The 10,416-nt window shown below is 36.4% G+C and overlaps 1 pseudogene; it reads left to right on the plus strand.

The window, feature by feature from the left end:
• Positions 1 to 5,851: 5,851 nt before the first annotated feature.
• On the plus strand, positions 5,852 to 6,459 carry LOC120227213 (annotated as a pseudogene).
• Positions 6,460 to 10,416: the final 3,957 nt, after the last annotated feature.

Raw genomic sequence — 10,416 nt, forward strand, 5'->3', positions numbered from 1 at the left:
ACAAATCACATCCATGATGAGATACCACCTCACATCTGTCAGAATAACTAAAATTAACAACTCAGGAAGCAATAGATGTTGTTGAGGATACAGAGAAAGGGGAAAACTTTTGTATTGTTGGTGGGAACACAAACTGGTGAAGCCACTCTGGAAAACAGTATGGAAGATCCTCAAAAAATTAAAAGTAGAACTACTCTACCAACCCTAGTAATTGTACCACTAGGTATCAAAAATAGTAATACAAAGGGGCACAAGCACGCCAATGTTTATATCAGTGCTAACAACAACAGCCAAATTATGGAAAGAGCACAAATGTCCATTGACTAATGAATAGGTAAAGAAAATGTGGTGTGTATATATGTATATATATATATATATATACACACACACAATGAAATATTACTTGGAGGTCAAAAATGAAATCTTGCCAATTGCAACAACACAGATGGAACTAGAATGTATTATGCTAAGAAAAATAAGTCAGTCAGAGAAAAAGAAATATCATACGATTTCATTCATGTGTGGAATTTAAGAAACACAACAGATGAACTTAGGGGAATGGATGGGAAAATAAGATAAAAACAGAGACGGAGGCAAACCATAAGAGGCTCTTAAATACAGAGAAGAAACATAGCGTTGCTGGAGGGGAGGGCGGTTCGGGGATGGGCTAGATGGGTGATGGGCATCGAGGAAGGCACTTGGAATGAGCACTGGGTGTTATATGTAAGTGATGAATCACTGGGTTCTACTCCGGAAACCAATACTACAGTATATCTTAACTAACTTGAATTTAATTAAGTAAATTAAAAAATAAACAAAAAAAGAAAACTTTTAATTTTGATTAAGTCCTGTTTATAAAATTTTTTTTTTCTTTCATGGGTTATGCTTTTAACTCATGGCCAAGAAATCTTACTCAATCCAAGTTCAAAATTATTTATTCTGTGCTCCCTTTGTAGTTTCAGAATTGTAGTTCTTGCATGTGGCTCCACAGTATATTTTTAGTTATTATTTTATATGTGAGGTGAGAATATCACTTTATTTATTCATTCACTTATTTACTTATTCTTTATTTTGTAAACGGATATCCCATGTTCCAGCACAGTTTTTTAGAAATAATATCTTTCATGTCATTACCTTGGAAAGGATGATAAAAACCTATGGATCATAAATTTAAGAAATTATTTTTGGGTTCTCCATTTTTTTTTTTAATTTATAAAGAATTCATTTTTTGTTTTTGTTTTTGTTTTTGTTTTTTGGTCTGGAAAATAGTAAACATTCTCTTCCTGCCAGAGAAACAGAGACAGAGAATCCAAAGCTGGCTCCAGGCTCCTTGCTGTCAGCACAGAGCCCCAGAGTTGGAGACCAGCTGGAACTCATGAACCTCGAGATCATGACCTGAGTCAAAGTCAGAGGCTTGATGGACTGAACCACGCAAGCACCCCTCTCCCTTTCTTCTCTTAAACACACTGTAATTGAGTCACCATAGATTTTGCTTATCACACTCATTCATTCATACAAGCAAAGAATGACAATCCACTTTTGTATGTTATGTGATGATCTAGTGTCTGGCGGGTAATGCTAAGGTCGTCTTCTTCCTGGTGTTTCTACAAAGGCTGCCATATTGAAAACAGGGTAAATGCTAAGTTGAACTATTCAAGATTCCTCTATGACTTAGACCTTAGGGCCTGGGAAGTAGAGGTTGGAGATGAGGCATACATTATATTCCTGCTGCATGCCTTTGTTGCAACAGCAGCAATCATGAGACAGGAAGTAAAATAGACTGAACACATCACTATGTTGTGTTTTGAAGAAATTATCCTCTTTTGCTCTCTTGTGGTAAACGGTGAATTTTTTGGCAAAATACTCACATGGTTAGGAGACGACAAACCGTAACAGATATTAATATAGTACTGAGAACAGCTAACATTTACTGGATATTTCCCATGTGCAAGAGGAGAGAAAATCTTCCCCTTTATAGTCCTTCTATACTCTCTTCACTTACTCTTGATTTCATTACTTAGATCTTCTCAGAAGAGAAGAGACATCCGTAAATTTGCAACACTGATGGTATTTGAACAGTACTCAGAAGAACGGGATCATTGCATTAATTCAGAGTAGGTACAAAAGGAGGTTTTCCACATCTGTACTTATTTTATCCTAAAAAAAGTCCCACTTGTCTTGGATGGATGTCTCTATTACATAATGACAGAGAATCAAATGTTAGCAATATATCTCTTCCTTTCCAGTACCTGAAAAGGGGAGTTGTAGGAGGCATGCCTGAAAGCATCTAGTTCCGTCCTATTTGATGCAGCAATTTTCCCTGCAATCATTTGCTACTTAAAGTTGGCTGTGATTATTTTTTTTCTTCTTCTTCTATTGTTGAATGCTGAAAAAGCACCTCTGAGTTCCCAAGAACAAAAAAAAAAAAAAAAAAAAAGACTTTCTTCCTTGCATCTCCTCTTGGAAGCCAATAAGAGTGCCACAAAAAAAGAAAAAGAGAAAAAAGAAAAAGAATATGAGCTTTGGGCTCAGAGAAAAGTACAGACTCAGTGGCTTAGTAATGAAGTTGATGGTTTTAGGAAAGAAAGCAAATCCCCTGTGGCCGATCTACGTGTGGCAAAGTACTCCCAAGGTGGCCGTAAACTGTTTGCGGAGTTGTTCCGCATGTTGATTTAAAAAGGGACTTCATTTGTTTTAATTTTAATATAAAAATGTGCTTTGGTGGATCTAGTGGAAACTTACAATAAAGTAGGAAAGAAAACTGGACTCAGAGAAACATCTGAAGATGCAATATGTATCTTTTGGATAAAGAAATAATGTAAAGGAAAATGTACAGACTCATTACAGTTGTTACAACTTATTTGGAACGGATTATTAGTCTCCTCTTTTAATGACTTTATATTGAAGATGCTTTCTGATCTACCACTTACCCACTTCCAGAAGACAGTTTTTCAGGTTGCAGTCACGAAAAATGAAGCATTTTTTAAAAAAATGTTTATGTATTTTTGAGAGAGAGACAGAATGTGAGTGGGGGAGGGCCAGAGATAGAGGGAGACACAGAATCAGGAACAGGCTCCAGGCTCTCAGCTCTTGGGCCAGGGCTCTAACTTACAAGCCATGAGATCATGACCTGAGGCGAAGTTCGACACCACCGACTGAGCCATGCAGGCGCCCCTAAAATGAAATATCTTAAGCCAGCCTGGAACATAATCAAAAAAAGATGGACGATTTCCTTCTCTACAAGTTTCCTTGATAACTACTTATCAAGATTTTCTTTAAATAAAGGCTTAATTAAATAAATTATTTGTTAAGAATTAATAGTTACATATTATTAGTTATTATTTATATTTACTACAGGTATTAATATATAATAAACAAAAAGTAAATAAATTCTGCAAATTCTTAGAGAATTTTCAAATACCATGATGAATTGGATTTGATTACGTGTTGTGATGGTTGATTTGATATGTCAACTTGATCGGTCAACCTGGGCCACAGTGTGCCAAGACACTTGGTCAAACATTTGGATGTGACTGTGAGGCTGTTACTGGAGGAGGTTAACATTTTGAGTCAATAGATGGAGTTGAGAACATTGCCCTTCCCCATGTGGGTGATCCTCATGTGATCAGTTGAAGACCTGAATAGAATAAAAAAGCCAGGTTAAGAAGGGACTCCCTCTGCCTGACTGTGGAAGTGCGAAATCGGTCCTGTTCTGCCTTTGGATTTGGGCTAAAGCACTGGTTCTCTCTTGTTGGATCTCTAGTCTGTGATCTCTCAGACAGAATCCACACCATCAGCTTTCCTGATCTTCCAGCTTGGTAACTGAAAACCTTGGTACATCTCAGCTCCCATATTCACGTGTGGCAACTCCTAATTATATATATATATGTATATACATGTATACATATATACATACACACACACATATATATACATGATATGAACTATAAGTATAATATTTTATCATATTATTAATCACATATAACATTATATTATGCAATTTATAATGTAATTATATATACATATACTTATTAATTATAATAGTTAATACATATAATATGGATATATAATATTGTTATATATGATTCATTTATGTAATTTATATAATATATACTTGCATATAAATTTATATAAATTTATATGTATGGATGCTTACTATTACATGTGAGGATTCACTTAAAATGAAATAGATTTAAGTGTATACAGATATTTAGTTAGACACCTTCATATATGCAATGTATTATGCCTACTGTAATGAATATTCCAATTACATCATGTATTGTTTGTAGAGGACATAGCAATAGAGAAAGGAAGAGATGGTAAACAGTGGTGATTAAAGAGTCATCAGAAGTTACAAGAAAAAGTAGAAAAGGGAGCATATTCTTTGGAAAGTTACAATTCTGGATTCCATTACTACTTTAAAATTTAGCAATAATCAAATCTGAGATAAGCTGTGGGAATGATGTGTAGGGCATACAGAGTCATCGCCTTCAATTCTGTACTAAAGTAGGACATTAAAGGAATTCAAACTGTTGGACGGTGCCAGCACTGAGAAACAGAACAGTAGAGTGTCCTGGACATTGACATCAGTAATCCTTTTCCATCAGGGGTAGGACCCAAGTGGAAACCCACAAAAAGAATAAGAGAGGCACAAGATTCACAGGACTACAAGCCTTCACCATCACTCATGGACTGAAGCTTTGATCCAATAGGAAGCTAAGTTGACCAGAAAAGTTCTCATAATTTAATTAGCTACCTCATAAGAGGCCAGTCCTGAAAACTTGACTTCATGTTTGACTAACTGGGAGCATATTCAAAAATCGCAGAGATTGCCAGAACACTGGTGTGGCTAATTCCAGGTTGTGATCTGTCTCATAAGTATCCCCTTTTCCACAAAGAAATCTTCCTTCCTTCTAGTTACAATTGATCATTTCTTTTTATTTTCATTAAGAAAGATTTTAATTACTTAATTTATTTTTATTTAAGATACACACACCTTAAAATTAAGAAAGATTTTAATTACTTAATTTATTTTTATTTAAGATACACACACCTTAAAATCCATAGGTATGGATTTTATACTATGTAGTCGTATATGTGGTATCAGTATGCATGCAATCCATTCCATTTCTCATGACTCTGTCTCCAGAAATTTTATTTTGTTTTGTACTTGTTTTCCTACCCTTTACTCTAAGTCACAAATAATAACAGTTACTATCTAGAACATCAGTATATATATTAAAGCATAGGTTGCTGAGGAAAAATGGGGGTAGGGCATGTGACTGCATATCACAAGACATTCTACATGTTTTACACTATGTGAATGCATTTTTTATTTATGAATATACAAAAATAGATCCACCCAAACACATTAGACATGTATAAGTAATTATGCCAATTTCACAACATCAGGTCTTACTCATTCATTCATTCATTTAAATTTTCTTTGGACAGGGAGGGGCAGAGAGAGAGAGAATCCCAAGCAGACTCCATGCTATCAGTGCAAGGCCCAGTCGGGGACTCGAACCCACAAACCATGAGATTATAACCTGAGCTTAAGTCTAGAGTCCCACTCGAAATCGATGGAGCCACCCAGGCACCCCCGTGATCACTTTTTGTGTGGAAAAACTGGCCTGTTCTTTACCACCCATTTACCATTTAATCACACTCATTTTTTTACTTTCTTTTCATTGATGTAAATTTACATTTTTAAGAGTTTTTATTGATATAGATATTCTAAATAATAGGACAATTTAAAAAAAAAACGGGTCACACCAGAACCCCAGGAAGGAAGAGCGTTTGTTGAACCCATCCCTTCTGGGGACTCTGAGGAAAAGCTACTACTAAGTAGACGCTGTCACCACGGGTAAAGGAGACACCTGACAACCACGGGCCAGGAGACCCTCTATACCTTCTTGGTGCAGACCTGCCAGGAAGAGCAGGGGAAGAAACATCCAGACTTTTCCATCAGTGTCGCCGGATTCCCCAAGAAATGTGCAGAAAGATGGAAGACCATGTCTGCGAAAGGAAAATCGAAATTTGAAGATATGGCAACCAGTGACAAAGCTTGCTGTGACAGGGAGATGAAAAATTATGCTCCTCCCAAAGGTGACAAGAAAGGAAAGGGAAAAAAAGATCCCAATGCTCCTAAAAGGCCTCCCACTGCTTTCCTCCTGTTTGTTCTTAACCTCCCCCAAAGAGAAAGAGTGAACCCGCTAGCTTATCTACTGGGGACACTGCAAAATATGTGGGTGAAGTGTGGTCTGAACAGTGAGCCCAAGATAAACAACCATGTGAACAGAGAGCAGCCAAGGTAAAGGAGAAACGTGAATGACTATGGCTTCATACCTCGCCAAGGGCAAACATAAAGCAGAAAAGAAGAGCCCTGGTGGGCCAACAGGTTTGAAGAAGGATGAAGAGGAAGAAGAGGAAGATGGATTAAAAACGGCTATCTTGTAATGACAGGTGTGTTGTGTGTGCGCGTTTTGCTAAGAATGTCAATTTGAGTGCAGCTCAATATTAGCTTCAGTATAAAACCTGTACAGATTTTCATATAGCGCATAAGATTCTTTGTACAGAAAATAAATTTTTAAAAATGCAAGTTGTAGGTTGTTGAGGGGCTCCTACATACAGCTGGATTTTAGCATTTCTGATGTTGAATACTTCTGAATATATAATGGCTTTTGTAATTTCTTGACTCGTCTCTGGCAGTGTCGTAAAATTGTAGGAATGAGTATCAGTAGAAAATTTTGGGATTTTTAGAATGTTGCATTTTTAGAATGTTGTTTCTTTAAAATAATTTTGTAATAAAATTATGTGTGTTTAAAACATAATAGGATGACAAATACCTTTCTGTCAGTAACTTAGATTCACCAATTATAAACTTTTACCACATTTAATTTTCATCCCTTTCTATACACATATAATTTTCTTGCACACATGTGTGTATTGTTTTTTTGTAACTTGCAGATATTACATTTCACCTTTCTTACTTCATCGTGTGCCCCCCTTTTTTTTTGAAAGGGAGAGAGAGACACACAGATAGACAGTGTGAATGGGAGAGGAGCAGAGGGAGAGATAGACTCTTAAGTAGGTTCTAAGCTCAGCATGGAGCATGACAGGACCAAGGCTCCATCTCACGATGTGAAATCATGCTCCAAGCTGAAATCAAGAGTTAGATGCTTAAGCAACTGAGCCACCCAGACATCCCTCCTCACATGTGCCTTTTAAGAATAATTTCCATTTTAGCCACTCTGACATGTACCCCAATGTTTATAGCAGCACTTCCAACAATAGCCACATTATGGAGAGAACCTACATGTCCATCAACTGACGAATGGATCAAGAAGGTATGGTTTAGCTATACAATGGAATACTACATGGCAATGAGAAAGAATGAAATACTGCCATTTGCAGCAACATGGATGGAACTGGAAGGTGTAATGCTGAGCTAAATAAGTCAGGCAGAGAAGGACAGATACCATATGTTTTCACACATATCTGGATCTTGAGAAACTTAACAGAAGATGATGGGGGAGAGGAAGGGGAAAAAAAAGTTACAGAGATGGAGGGAGGCAAACCATAAGAGATTCTTAAATACAGAAAATAAATTGAGGGTTGATGGTGGGGGGGGGAGAGGGGAAAGTGGGTAATGGGCACTGAGGAGAGTACTTGTTGGGGAGAGCACTGGGTGGTGTATGGAAACCAATTTGACAATATATTATATTTAAAAAAATTTTTTAAATGAAAGCCTAATGAAAGAAAATGGATATTTTGTTACATAACTACAATAGCATTTTTTCTCTGTCATTGTAATTAAATTATCTTATTACCAAATATAAAGTTCATGTTCAAATCCTTTCAATCATTGTTTTTTTTATTTTGAAATTCAGGGTTCAGTAAGGCTTATATGTTGTACTTGCACACAACCCACAATCTTTCTCATAGTATTGACACTTATAAAATATCAAAGACCATTATTTTGTAATCATATCCTTGATCATATCCTGACTTTGTCAGAGTATTTACTCATAATCATTTCACATTAAACATTTTTTTTTTTTGGTCCAGGAAACTATACAGATGACAGAGAGTATCCTTTTTGCTTTGTATCAGAAGGCATATAATTTGAAAAAGTTCCAAAACCGTGATGCTAAATTTGAGAAGATGGTTAAGCTGGTAAACACCAAACATCTCTGTTCTAAAAGTATGTTGTTTCATTATCATACAATTTGTGAGCAATCTGTGAGCTGACATTTGAGACAATGTAATGTTTTATTCCCTATTCTCATCAGTGGTTTTCCATATATGATAGTTCTTGCCAAAGTATTACTTCAGTGGTCACAAAATGATAATTGCCTTATTAGAGCATATTTTCCTCTTAGTCATAACACTATGAGCCTTTGAGAACCTCTTTGCTTTCTGGTAAAACAAGGTGCTTTAAGCTGATGCTATATTTGTCTTAGCCGAGACTCAAAATAAGCTACTTTTGTAAAGGTTCGGTGACTTGTAGAAGAGAATGGTATTTAGAACAAATATCTTTGTTAGATGATTATTCTAGGATATTTAGTTAGAAAAAACATATGTTTGGGGCACCTGGGTGGCCTAGTCAGTTGAGCGTCTGACTTCGGCTCAGGTCATGATCTCACAGTTCCACACTGGGCTCTGTGCTGACAGCTCAGAGCCTGGAGCCTGCTTTGGATTCTGTGTCTCCCTCTCTCTCTGCCCCTCCCCTGCTTGTGCCCTCTCTCTCTCAAAAATAAATAAATATTAAAAATTTTTAAAAAGAAAAATATATATTTATACTTATAAATATTTGAGTTCATGTTGACATTTGCAATTCAGACTTATCATTGAGAGAGGTTCTTCCTTTCCTCACTTTTAAGAAAATATTTGTAATAATTTTTTCTTACAGAGGAAATCTTGGTTCCTACTAATATTAGTATATTTACTTACTTATTTTATATTCTAATGCTCATAAAATAATTTCAGAATTACAATACAGTGTTCTAAAAATAAGCCAACTAATTAAAGTTTAAGATTTCTTTGTAATTATGTTTGCCCTTAGAGCATATACCTCTAAGGATATGAAATCATTTTGCTATTTTAAAAATTTAGTTGAGAGGATGTTTTCACCTCAGAGATGTAGAGAGAGCAAACAAAAAGCATTGCTCTTCTCACTTTAGAATAAGAAAAAAAAAAAAAAAGCTGGGCAAAATGCAAATCAAGTCCCTTTCTGGAATCCATCAGAAAAGTAAGGTTGAAGGGTAAACAACTAATAGGAAATCTGGAGAGAGGCAGGCACCTGCAGGGAGATATAAGGCCCAAGAACTTGTTTGGGGGAGACAGATGCTGCCAGAATTACTAAGTGAATAAGAAGATTAAGCAGCAATTTTTAATGAATTGCTAAAGGCCAGTTATTGGCTGGCTAGTAACCTTAAACATAGACAATTCTGACTCTCTTGAAGCTTTACCTCTCAGGAGAGATTAGCAAAAATGTTGCAAAAGCCTCTCCCATGATGATGGCTGGGAGATGATGATGATGAATTACAGCCCGGATTCATCTCCTCTTTTTATCTATGAAGAAGAAGAAGCCTTATGCTGCAGAGAAAAGAAACAGAAGTGGTTTGGAATCTGGTGCAGACCCATTGCAATCAAGGGATGGGGACTAGGGAAATGAAAGGTGCAGAACTCTACCCCTGGGAGCTGTAGGAATATATGCTAAGGCCAGCATTCCAACAGGAAGAGGGGAAGAAGGCACCAGAAGGCCACAGCCCCAAGTGCCTGCTTCATGCTCAGACACGAAAAAAATACCCAAGAACCTTTCCCTGCACCAACCACCATGTGGACAAGGCAATGAGAAGAAACATGACATAGATCAGAGTCTTCACTTCATACAATGGAATGAAATGAAATGGAATGGACATATTGATCAAGAGGCCAATTCTCCGAGAATATATGACGATACTAAGTTGTTCTCTGTACCTAACAGCAGAGCTTCGTACATGGGACATACAGATCTGAAAGCTGACATATAAATATGCACACTTATCTTGGAGATTTCTATACTCTTCTCTCTGTAATTGATAGAACAAATAGCGAGAAATGAGGTGGGTTATAGAGGCCGAAACAAAACGGCTGGCAAAATTGACAGGTAGAAACACTCTACAGATAGCAGAATGTAACATTTCCTTAACTGTATAAGGAGACTTGACCCAAAATAGTCCGTATCGTGGACCATAAAACAGACCTTAGCAAATTTTAAATGAATTCAATCATATTCATTAGTTTTCAGTTCATAACAATATTAAAATAGAAATCATAACAGAAATAGTTTTGGAAAACCCCAAGTAGCTGAAAATTAAGTTACAATACTTCAGAATAACTCCTAGGTGAAAAGGAATGTCTCTAAGGAAA

Source organism: Hyaena hyaena, unplaced genomic scaffold (assembly GCF_003009895.1).
Source record: "Hyaena hyaena isolate Hyena2069 unplaced genomic scaffold, ASM300989v1 scaffold_2094, whole genome shotgun sequence".
NCBI classification, from domain to species: Eukaryota; Metazoa; Chordata; class Mammalia; order Carnivora; family Hyaenidae; genus Hyaena; species Hyaena hyaena.